This window comes from Triticum aestivum, chromosome 4A (genome assembly GCF_018294505.1).
Source record: "Triticum aestivum cultivar Chinese Spring chromosome 4A, IWGSC CS RefSeq v2.1, whole genome shotgun sequence".
In the NCBI taxonomy this organism is placed as follows: Eukaryota; Viridiplantae; Streptophyta; class Magnoliopsida; order Poales; family Poaceae; genus Triticum; species Triticum aestivum.
This window is the reverse complement of record NC_057803.1, coordinates 703,136,108-703,148,644: the sequence shown is the minus strand read 5'-3', so window position 1 is coordinate 703,148,644 and position 12,537 is coordinate 703,136,108.

Here is a 12,537-nt window from a genome sequence, read left to right as displayed (position 1 = left end):
TCAATCAAGGAAGACAAAGGCATATCATTAGGATCAAGTGAATTATTTTTAGTAGCAAACATCTTCATAAGTTCATCCATCTTTCCACTCAAAACATTGATTTTTTCTAGCATGCACTTTTTTACTAGAAGTTCTTTCGGTGTGCCACTGAGAATAATTAGCCATAATATTATCAAGAAGTTTTGTAGACTCTCCTAACATGATTTCCATAAAGGTGCCTCCCGCGGCCGAATCTAAGAGATTTCTAGAAGCAAAGTTCAAACCGGCATAAAATTTTAGTATGATCATCCATAAATTCAAACCATGAGTAGGGCAATTGTGAAGCATCAATTTCATTCTTTCCCAAGATTGGGCAACATGCTCAAGATCAAGGTTTTTAAAATTCATAATATCCTTCCTAAGAGTGATGATCTTAGCGGGAGGAAAGTACTTAGAGATAAAGCATCTTTGCACTTGTCCCAAGAATCAATACTATTTTTAGGCAAAGACGAAAACAAAACTTTAGCACGATCTCTAAGTGAAAAAGGAAATAACTTCAATTTGACAATATTGTTATCCGTATCTTTCTTCTTTTGCATATCACACAAATCAACAAAATTGTTTAGATGAGTAGCAACATCTTCACTAGGAAGGCCGGCGAATTGATCTTTCATAACAAGATTCAGCAAAGCAGTATTGATTTCACAAGTCTCAATATCATTAAGAGGAGCAATCGGAGTACTAAGGAAATCATTTTTATTGGTATTCGAGAAATTACACAACTTTGTATTATCTTGTGCCATGGCAACAAGTAATCCAACACACAAGCAAACAGAAAACGGCAAACGGAACAAAGAAGAGGAGATTGGGAAAGAGAGGTTAAATAAAACGGCAAGGGTGAAGTGGGGGGAGAGGAAAACAGGAGGCAAATGGCAAATAATGTAAATTCGAGGGAGATGAGTTTGTGATGGGTACTTAGTATGTCTTGACTTGAGCGAACACCTCCCGGGAAACGGCGCAAGAAATCCTTCTTGCTACGTTTTGAGCTAGCGTTGGTTTTCCCCGAAGAGGAGAGGGTGATGCAGCAAAGTGTAGCGTAAGTATTTCCCTCAGTTTTGAGAAGCAAGGTATCAATCCAGTAGGAGGCTCCTCAAAAGTCCTACGCACCTACACAAACAAACTAAGAACTCGCAACCAACGCAATAAAGGGGTTTTCAATCCCTTCACGGCCACTTGCGAAAGTGAGATCTGATAGAGATAGTATGATAAGATTAATATATTTTTGGTATCTTATGATATAGATACAAGAAAGTAAAGATGCAAATAAAAGTAGATTGAAAGCAAATATGATAAGAGATAGACCCGAGGGCCATAGGTTTCACTAGAGGCTTCTCTCGAGAGCATAAGTATTATGATGGGTGAACAAATTACTGTCAAGCAATTGATAGAAAAGTGAATAATTATGACGTTATCTAGGCATGATCATGTATATAGGCATCACGTCCATAACAAGTAGACCGACTCCTGCCTGCATCTACTACTATTACTCCACACATCGACCGCTATCCAGCATGCATCTAGAGTATTAAGTTCATAAGAACGGAGTAACGCATTAAGCAAGATGACATGATGTAGAGGGACAAACTCATGCAATATGATATAAACCCCATATTGTTATCCTCGATGGCAACAATACAATACGTGTCTTGCAACCCTTTCTGTCATTGGGTAAGAACACCGCAAGATTGAACCCAAAGCTAATCACTTCTCCCATGGCAAGAAAGATCAATCTCGTAGGCCAAACCAAACCGATAATTCGAAGAGACTTGCAAAGATAACTCAATCATACATAAAAGAATTCAGAGAAGATTCAATTAATATCCATAGATAAATCGGATCATAAACCCACAATTCATCGGATCTCGACAAACACACCACAAAAAGAGATTACATCGAATAGATCTCCACAAGAGAGGGGGAGAACCTTGTATTGAGATCCAAAAAGAGAGAAGAAGCCATCTAGCTAATAACTATGGACCCGTAGGTCTGTGGTAAACCACTCACAACTCATAAGAGGGGCAAGGATGTTGATGTATAGAGGCCCTCGTTGGTCGATTCCCCCTCCGGCACAGTGCTGGCGAAGGCTCCAAGATGGGATCTCGCGGATACAGAAGGTTACGGTGGTGGAAATTGTGTTTCATGGTGCCCCTGGATGTTTTCGGGGTCCGTGGATATATATAGGAGGAAGAAGTATGTCGGTGGACGCCCGAGGGGCCCACGAGACAGGGGGCGCGCCCTACAGAGGGGGGGCGCCCTCCTATCTCGTTGGGCCCTCGGAGCTTTCTTGACTTGCACTCCAGGCTCTCCGGATCAGATTTGTTCCAAAAATAACGCTCCTGAAGGTTTCATTCCGTTTGGACTTCGTTTGATATTCCTTTTCTTCGAAATACTGAAATAGGCAAAAAAATAGCAATATGGGTTGGGCCTCCGGTTAGTAGGTTAGTCCCAAAAATGATATAAATGTGTATAATAAAGCCCACAAACATCCAAAACAGGTAATGTAATAGCATGGAACAATCAAAAATTATAGATACATTGGAGACGTATCAAGCATCCCCAAGCTTAATTCCTGCTCGTCCTCAAGTAGGTAAATGATAAAAAGAGAATTTTTGATGTGAAATGCTACCTAGCATAATTCATAATGTAATTTTCTTTCATTGTGGCATGAATGTTAAGATCCAAATAATACAAAATAAAAGTTCATATTGACATAAGAAACAGTAATACTTCAAGCATACTAAGAAAGTAATCATGTCTTCTCAAAATAGCATGGCCAAAAGAAAGTTATCCCCACAAAATCATATAGTCTGGCTATGCTTCATCTCCATCACACAAAGTAGTTAATCATGCACAACCCTGATGACTAGCCAAGCAATTGTTTTATACTTTAATAATCTCAAACTCTATCAACTTTCACGCAATACATGAGCGTGAGCCAAGTTCTATAATGAAGAATTCCCACTAGTATATGAAAGTGACAACATCTGAGACTCTCTATCATGAAGATCATGGTGCTATTTTGAAGCACAAGTGTGGAAAAAGAGATAGTAGCATTGTCCCTTCTCTATTTTTCTCTCATTCTTTCTTTTTTCTTTTTTTTTCTTTTTGGCCTTCTCTTTTTTTTTTCTCTTTTTGGCCTTTCTCTCTTTTCTTTCTTTCTTTTTGTAAAGTCCAAAGTCTCATCCCGACTTGTGGGGGAATCATAGTCTTCATCATCCTTTCCTCACTGGGACAATGCTCTAATCATGAAGATCATCACACTTTTATGGATTAACAACTCAAATCTAGAACAAGATATGACTCTATGTGAATGCCTCCGGCGGTATACCGGGATATGCAATGAATCAAGAGCGACATGTATGAAGATTATGATGGTGGCTTTGCCACAAATACGATGTCAACTACATGATCATGCAAAGAGCAATATGACAATGATGAAACGTGTCATAATAAATGGAACGGTGGAAAGTTGCATGGCAATATATCTGGGAATGGCTATGGAAATGCCATAATAGGTAGGTATGGTGGCTGTTTTGAGGAAGGTATATGGTGCGTGTATGGTACCGGCGAAAATTTGCACGGTACAAGAGAGGCTAGCAAATATGGAGGGGTGAAAGGGTGCGTATAATCCATGGACTCAACATTAATCAAAAGAACTCGTATACTTGTTGTACAAATTTAGAAGTCATCAAAAACCAAAGCATTACGCGCATGCTCCTAGGGGGATAGATTGGTAGGAAAAGACCATCGCTCATCTCCGACTGCCACTCATAAGGAAGACAATCAATAAATAACATTGTGCTCCAACTTCATCACAAAGCGGTTCACCATACGTTCATGCTACGGGAATCACAAACTTCAACACAAGCATTCTTTAAAACCATAATCACCATAGCATCCATATCTCAAAACAATTATCAAGTATCAAGTTGATCATAGCATCCAATTCACTTTCTATGATAGTTTTTATTATACCCAACTTGGATGATCATCATTCTAGGACCAAATTTGTAACGATAGCAAATACCATGCTGTTCTAAAACACTCTCAAAATAATATAAGTGAAGCATGAGAGACTAGCAATTTCTAGAACAATTAATCCAGCACGGTGCTCTAAAAGATATAAGTGAAGCACTAGAGCAAAAACTATCAAGCTCAAAAGATATAAGTGAAGCACATAGAGTATTCTAGAAAATTCTAATCCAATAGGCTTCTCCCAAAAGGTGTGTTACAGCAAGGATGATTGTGGTAAACTAACAAGCAAAGACCAATATAATACATGACGCTCCAAGCAAAACACATATCATGTGGCGAATAAAAATGTAGCTCCAAGTAAAGTTACCAATGAACAAAGACGAAAGAGGGGATGCCTTCCCGGGGCATCCCCAAGCTTAGGCTCTTCCCACTCTTTATTCCATAGTCCATCAAATCTTTACCCAAAACTTGAAAACTTCACAACACAAAACTCAACAGGAAATCATATAAGCTCCGTTAGTGAAAGAAAAAGACCCACCACATAAGGTACTGTAATGAACTCATTATTTATTTACTTGGGTGCTAAACCTACTGTATTCCAACTTCCTTATGGTTTATAAACTAATTTATTAGCCATATATGGATTGAAATAAGCAAACAACACACGAAAAACAGAATCTGTCAAAAACAGAACAGTCTGTAACAATCTGTAACAAACGCAAACTTCTAGAACTCTAAAAATCCTACCAAAATAGGAAGTACTGGAAAATTTGTTTATTGATCATCAGCAAAAAGAATCAATGCAAAATCTCTTTTTTGTGATTTATTGAATTGTTTCTCGTGAGAGCAGAGTTTCTGTTTTTCAGCACAATCAAATCAACCATGATCATAGTTTATCATTTAGGTTCTACTTGGCACAAACACTAAATAAAAGATAAAAACACATATAAACAGAAATTAAAAACAAAATTTTAACACTAAACAGTAACAAAAACAAAGAACATAAAGAAAATTGGGTTGCCTCCCAACTAGCGCTATCGTTTAACGCCCCTAGCTAGGCATAAAAGCGAAGATAGATCTAACGAGTGCTTTCTTTGGAACTTGATTCATAAGTAGCACTCATGATAGATTCATAAGGTAATTTGACTTTCTTTCTTGGAAAGTGCTCCATGCCTTTCTTTAAGGGAAATTGGAATCTAATGTTCCCTTCTTTCATATCAATAATCGCACCAATCGTTCTAAGAAAAGGTCTACCAAGAATAATAGGGCAAGAAAGATTGCAATCTATATCAAGAACGATAAAATCTACGGGCACCAAATTTCTATTTGCAACAATAAGAACATCATTGATCCTTCCCATAGGCTTTTTAATGGTGGAATCCACAAGGATCAAATTTAAAGAGCAATCATCAAGATCATGGAAATCTAGAATATCACATAAAGTTTTCGGAATTGTGGAAACACTAGCACCCAAATCGCACAAAGCAAAACACTCAAAATCTTTAATTCTAATCTTTATAGTAGGTTCCCACTCATCATTAAGTTTTCTAGGTATAGAAACTTCCAAATTAATTTTTTGATCATAAGATTGCATCAAGGCAGCAACAATATGTTTGCTAAAAGCTTTGATTTAACTATAAGAATGAGGAGAATTAACAACGGATTGCAACAAGGAAATACAACCTTTTAAAGAGCAATTATCATAATCAAATTCCTTGAAATCCGAGATTGTAGGTTCAACATTATTAGAAGTTGAGGACTCTCCAATCTCTCTTTTACCAAATTTAGTATTAAGATCTAAAGACTCCGAATTCTTGGGACGCCTTCTAGGCAAAGTTGATTCATCATCAATCCCATAATCATCAAAATTAATATTGCAAAACATAGATCTAATAGGAGACGCATCAATACCTTTAAGATCCTCATCATTATTTTCACGGAAACTAGAAGAACACGCTTTTATAAAGCTATCTTTCTTAGCACGCAATCTAGCGGTTCTTTCCTTGCACTCGTCAATGGAAATTCTCATTACTTTGAGAGACTCATTGATATCATGCTTAGGAGGAGAAGGTCTAAGTTTAACACAATCAACATCAAGCGAAAGTCTATCAACGTTCCTAGCCAAATCATCAACTTTGAGCAATTTTTCTTCAAGCAAAGCATTAAAATTCTTTTGAGAAATCATAAATTCTTTCACACTATTGTCAAAATCAGAGGGCATCTTATTAAAATTACCATAAGAATTATTGTAGGAATTTCCATAATTATTGGAGGAATTACTAGGGAACGGTCTAGCATTAAAATTTCCTCTATAAGCATTGTTTCCAAAACTATTCCTACCAACAAAATTCGAATCAATAGATTCATTATTATGCTCAATCGAGGAAGACAAAGTCATATCATTAGGATCAAGAGAAGTATTTTTAGTAGCAAACATCTTCATAAGTTCATCCATCTTTCCACTCAAAACATTGATTTCTTCTATAGCATGCACTTTTTTACTAGAAGTTCTTTCGGTGTGCCATTGAGAATAATTAGCCATAATATTATCAAGAAGTTTTGTAGCATCTCCTAACGTGATTTCCATAAAGGTGCCTCCCGCGGCCGAATCTAAGAGATTTCTAGAAGCAAAGTTCAAACCAGCATAAAATTTTTGTATGATCATCCATAAATTCAAACCATGAGTAGGGCAATTGAGAAGCATCAATTTCATTCTTTCCCAAGACTGGGCAACATGCTCATGATCAAGTTGTTTAAAATTCATAATATCGTTCCTAAGAGTGATGATCTTAGCGGGAGGAAAATACTTAGAGATAAAAGCATCTTTGCACTTGTCCCAAGAATCAATACTAATTTTAGCATGATCTCTAAGTGAAAACGGAAATAACTTCAATTTGACAATATTGTTATCCGTATCTTTCTTCTTTTGCATATCACACAAATCAACGGCAAGAACAAAGTATTCAAGTCAAGAGGACAAGGCCCCGGCAAGAGGAGCTTGCCGGGAAGGCCAACTGAGGCATCTCAAGGAACTTGCCGCGACGCACCACGCGTTCCGGCAAGGCCCGGTGAGCGACAAGCTTCCGGGCGCGACAAGACCACGACCGAGGCAAGGCGCTTGCCGCGGCAAGCGGCCACTCTTTGCCCACGCTCCAGCGCATCCACCAACGTGTCGCCCTGGGGGCCTCTCCAGGCGCGTGGCGGAGGGCTGTGCAGCCAGCGGTGCGCGGAGGCATGCAACGTTGACAAGATCGCCATCGTGGCGAACGGTGGCGCCCCTAACGGTCCTTTTCTGCACTGTTTGGGCGACACAGACGGGCATTTAATGCCCTTGTCCCCTGCCGTCAGGGTTAGGTAGAGAGCACCGTACAAGTAACTGTACCAACTACCTCTCTTTTTACGTTCTTACCCTTCTCTGCGTTGCCACTTGTCGGTGACCCCTTTAGCATATAAAAGGAGGCCCATGCGCAACGTAGAGGGGGTTCGGTTCGACTAGTTAGCAAATTCGGCTGGTTCGTACCGTTCGAGACTAGGAAAACACTTAGCTCTCTTGAGCAAGAACACAATATAATCAGACAAGCAGCAGTAGGAGTATTATCTCTCCGGAGAGCTCCGGAGCTGGGTAAACTGCTCGTGTGCTTCGCCTCGATCTGCTCTTCGTGCGACCTCCGCCCCCCGCCGAACCGAAAGGGGCTCGGTCCGCCGGTCCCATAGGTGTTTGTGGATCAGTTTCCCCGACAACACAACTAGGTATTATCTTGTGCCATGGCAACAAGTAATCCAACACACAAGCAAATAGAAAACGGCAAACGGAACAGAGAAGAGGAGATTGGGAAAGAGAGGGCGAATAAAACGGCAAGGGTGAAGTGGGGGGAGAGGAAAACGAGAGGCAAATGGCAAATAATGTAAATGAGAGGGAGATAAGTTTGTGATGGGTACTTGGTATGTCTTGACTTGAACGAAGACCTCCCCGGCAACGGCGCCAGAAATCCTTCTTGCTACGTTTTGAGCTAGCGTTGGTTTTCCCCGAAGAGGAGAGGGTGATGCAGCAAAGTGTAGCATAAGTATTTCCCTCAGTTTTGAGAACCTAGGTATCAATCCAGTAGGAGGCTCCTCAAAAGTCCTACACACCTACACAAACAAACTAAGAACTCGCAACCAACGCAATAAAGGGGTTGTCAATCCCTTCACGGCCACTTGCGAAAGTAAGATCTGATAGAGATAGTATGATAAGATTAATATATTTTTGGCATTTTATGATATAGATGCAAGAAAGTAAAGGTGCAAATAAAAGTAGATTGAAAGAAAATATGATAAGAGATAGACCCGGGGGGCATAGGTTTCACTAGAGGCTTCTCTCGAGACCATAAGTATGACGGTGGGTGAACAAATTACTGTCAAGCAATTGATAGAAAAGCGAATAATTATGACGTTATCTAGGCATGATCATGTATATAGGCATCACGTCCATAACAAGTAGACCAACTCCTGCCTGCATCTACTTCTATTACTCCACACATCGACCGCTATCCAGCATGCATCTAGAGTATTAAATTCATAAGAACGGAGTAACGCATTAAGCAAGATGACATGATGTAGAGCGATAAACTCATGCAATATGATATAAACCCCATCTTGTTATCCTCGATGGCAACAATACAATACATGTCTTGCAACCCTTTCTCTCACTGGGTAAGAACACCACAAGAATGAACCCAAAGCTAAGCACTTCTCCCGTGGCAAGAAAGATCAATCTAGTAGGCCAAACCAAACCGATAATGCGAAGAGACTTGCAAAGATAACTCAATCATACATAAAAGAATTCAGAGAAGATTCAATTAATATCCATAGATAAATCTGCTCATAAACCCACAATTCATCGGATCTCGACAAACACACCGCAAAAAGAGATTACATCGAATAGATCTCCACAAGAGAGGGGGGAACATTGTATTGAGATCCAAAAAGAGAGAAGAAGCCATCTAGCTAATAACTATGGATCCGTAGGTCTGTGGTAAACTACTCACAACTCATAAGAGGGGTAAGGATGTTGATGTAGAGGCCCTCTGTGGTCGATTCCCCCTCCGGCAAAGTGCCGGCGAAGGCTCCAAGATGGGATCTCGCGGATACAGAAGGTTACGGTGGTGGAAATTGTGTTTCATGGTGCCCCTGGATGTTTTCGGGGTCCGTGGATATATATAGGAGGAAGAAGTACATCAGTGGACGCCCGAGGGGCTCACGAGACAGGGGGCACGCCCTATAGGGGGGGGCGCCCTCCTATCTCGTTAGGCCCTTGGAGCTTTCTTAACTTGCACTCCAGGCTCCCGAAGGTTTCATTCCGTTTGGACTCCGTTTGATATTCCTTTTCTTCGAAATACTGAAATAGGCAAAAAAACAGCAATATGGGCTGGGCCTCCGGTTAGTAGGTTAGTCCCAAAAATGATATAAATGTGTAGAATAAAGCGCATAAACATCCAAAACAGGTAATATAATAGCATGGAACAATCAAAAATTATAGATACGTTGGAGACGTATCAGCCGCCACCCCTCCCCTAGAGACCCCTAGGGCGCCTCCTCCACCCCCTTCCCCCTATATATAGTGAGGGATAGAGAGGACTGCAGCGACCTTTCCCCTGGCGCAGCCCCTCCCTCCTCATACATCTCCTCCTCCTTCGTAGTGCTTGGCGAAGCCCTGCTAGAGAACCACGAGCTCCACCACCACCATGTCGTCGTGCTGTCAGAGTTCTCCCTCAACTTATCCTCTCCCCTTGCTGGATCAAGAAGGAGGAGACGTCCCTGGGCTGTACGTGTGTTGAACACGGAGGCACCATCCGTTCGGCGCTAGATCGGATCATCCGCGATTTGAATCGCCGCGAGTACGACTCCACCATCCGCGTTCTTGTAATGCTTCCTCTTAGAGATCTTCAAAGGTATGAAGATGCTCATCCTCTCCCTCTCTTGTTGCTAGAATCTCCATAGATTGATCTTGGTGATGCGTAGAAAATTTTGAATTTCTGCTACGTTCCCCAGCAATGTGATGGGCCTCCAAGCGCAGAGTTTTGTAGGATAGTAGTAATTTTCCCTCGAGTGGATGACCTAAGGTTTATCAATCTGTGAGAGGTGTAGGATGAAGATGGTCTCTCTCAAATGACCCTACAACCAGATACAAGAAATCTCTTGTGTCCCCAACGCACCCAATACAATGGCAAATTGTATAGGTGCACTAGTTCGGCGAAGAGATGGTGATAAAAGTGTAATATTGTTGGTAGAAATATATTTTTATGATCTGAATAAATAAAAACAGCAGGGTAGCAAAAAGTAAATGGGCACAAGAACGGTATTGCAATGCTTGAAAATGAGGCCTACGGTGCATACTTTCACTAGTGCAATCTCGCAACAATGCTAACATAGTTGGATCATATAACCATCCCTCAACGTGCGATGACGAATCACTCCAAAGCTCCTATCTTGCGGAGAACATAAGAATAAATTGTTTGTAGGGTACAAAACCACCTCAAACTTATTCTTTCCGTTTGATCTATTGAAGAGTTCGTACTAAAATAATACAAAGCTATTCTTTTCGTTCGATCTATCCTAGAGTTCGTACGAGAATAACATGAAAGCTCTTTTTTTCAGTAAGATCAAATCAACTATCACCCAACATGATCCCAAAGGCTTTACATGGCACTTTATTGAGACAAAAGCAACAAAACATTATTACTACAATAGCATAATCAAGTGAACACACAAAAACAGTAGGTAAAAGTTTTGGGTTGTCTCCCAACAAGCGCTTTTCTTTAATGCCTTTTAGCTAGGCATGATGATTTTAATGATGCTTGCATAAAAGATAAGAATTGAAACATGAAAAAGAGCATCATGAATCACATGGCAAGCACATTTAAGCTTAACCCACTTCCTATGCATAGGGATTTTGTGAGCAGATAATTCAGGGGAACAAGAATCAACTAGCATGGGAAGGCAAAACATGCATAACTTCAAGATTTTCAACACATAGAGAGGAAAGTTGATATTATTGAAATATGTAAATGCATATGTTCCTCTCACATAATAATTTTCAGTAGCATCATGAAGAAATTCAACAATATAACTATAATGTAAATCGTTCTTTTCATGATACATAAGCATATAAATTTTGTTACTCTCCACATAAGAAAATTTATTCTCATGAATAGTAGTGGGAGAAAACTAAACAAAATAACTATCATGAGAGTGAAAATTAAAATCATGATAACAAGTTTCATGGTTATCATTATTCAAAATAGCATACATGTCATCACCATAATCATCAAATATAGGATGCATGCTTTCATCATAATAAACTTGGTCATCAAAACTTGCGGGACTAAAAATATCATCTTCATCAAACATAGCATCCCCAAGCTTGTGGCTTTGCATATCATTAGCATCATGGATATTCAAAGAGTTCATGCCAAAAACATTGCAATCATGCTTATCATTCATGCCAATCATTTTATTAAATTCTTCTTCTATCAGTTGAGCACAATTTTCCGAACCATAATTTTCAAGAAAGATATTATAAAGATGATCAATAATATGATGCAACCTTAATGACATTTTTTTGTAGTTTTCTTTTTATAAACCAAACTAGTGATAAAACAAGAAACTAAATGATTTGATCGCAAGATCTAAAGATATACCTTCATGCACTCACCTCCCCGGTAACGGCGTCAGAAAAGAGCTTGATGTCTACTACGCAACCAAATACAAGAAATCTCTTATGTCCCCAACACACCCAATACAATGGCAAATTGTATAGGTGCACTAGTTCGGCGAAGAGATGGTGACAAAAGTGTAATATGGATGGTAGAAATATATTTTTACCATCTAAATAAATAAAAACAGCAAGGTAGCAAATAGTAAACAAGCACAAAAACGGTGTCGCAATGCTTAAAAATGAGGCCTAGGGTCCATACATTCCCTAGTGCAACCTCTCAACAATGCTAACATAGTTGGATCATATGATTATCCCTCAAAGTGCAATAAAGAATCACTCTCGAGTTCCTATTAGCAGAGAACAAAATATACGAATTGTTTGTAGGTCACGAAACCACCTCAAAGCTATTCTTTCCGTTCGATCTATTCAAGAGTTTGTACTAAAATAACACAAAGCTATTTTTTCCGTTCGATCTATCGTAGATTCATACTATAATAACACCAAAGCAAATTCATATTCATAATACTCAATCCAATACAAAGAACTTCAAAGAGTGACCCAAGATTTCTACCGGAGAAACAAACACAAGAACGTGCATCAACCCCTATGCATAGATTTCCCCAATGTCACAGCGGGAATCCGCGAGTTGAATGCCAAAACACATATCAAGTGAATCAATATGATACCCCATTGTCACCACGAGTATTCATTTGCAAGACATGTATCAAGTGTTCTCAAATCCATAAAAGTATTCAATCCGAAAACAAAGAAATCTCAAAGGGAAAAACTCAATTCATCACAACAAGATAGAGAGGGGAAAACACCAT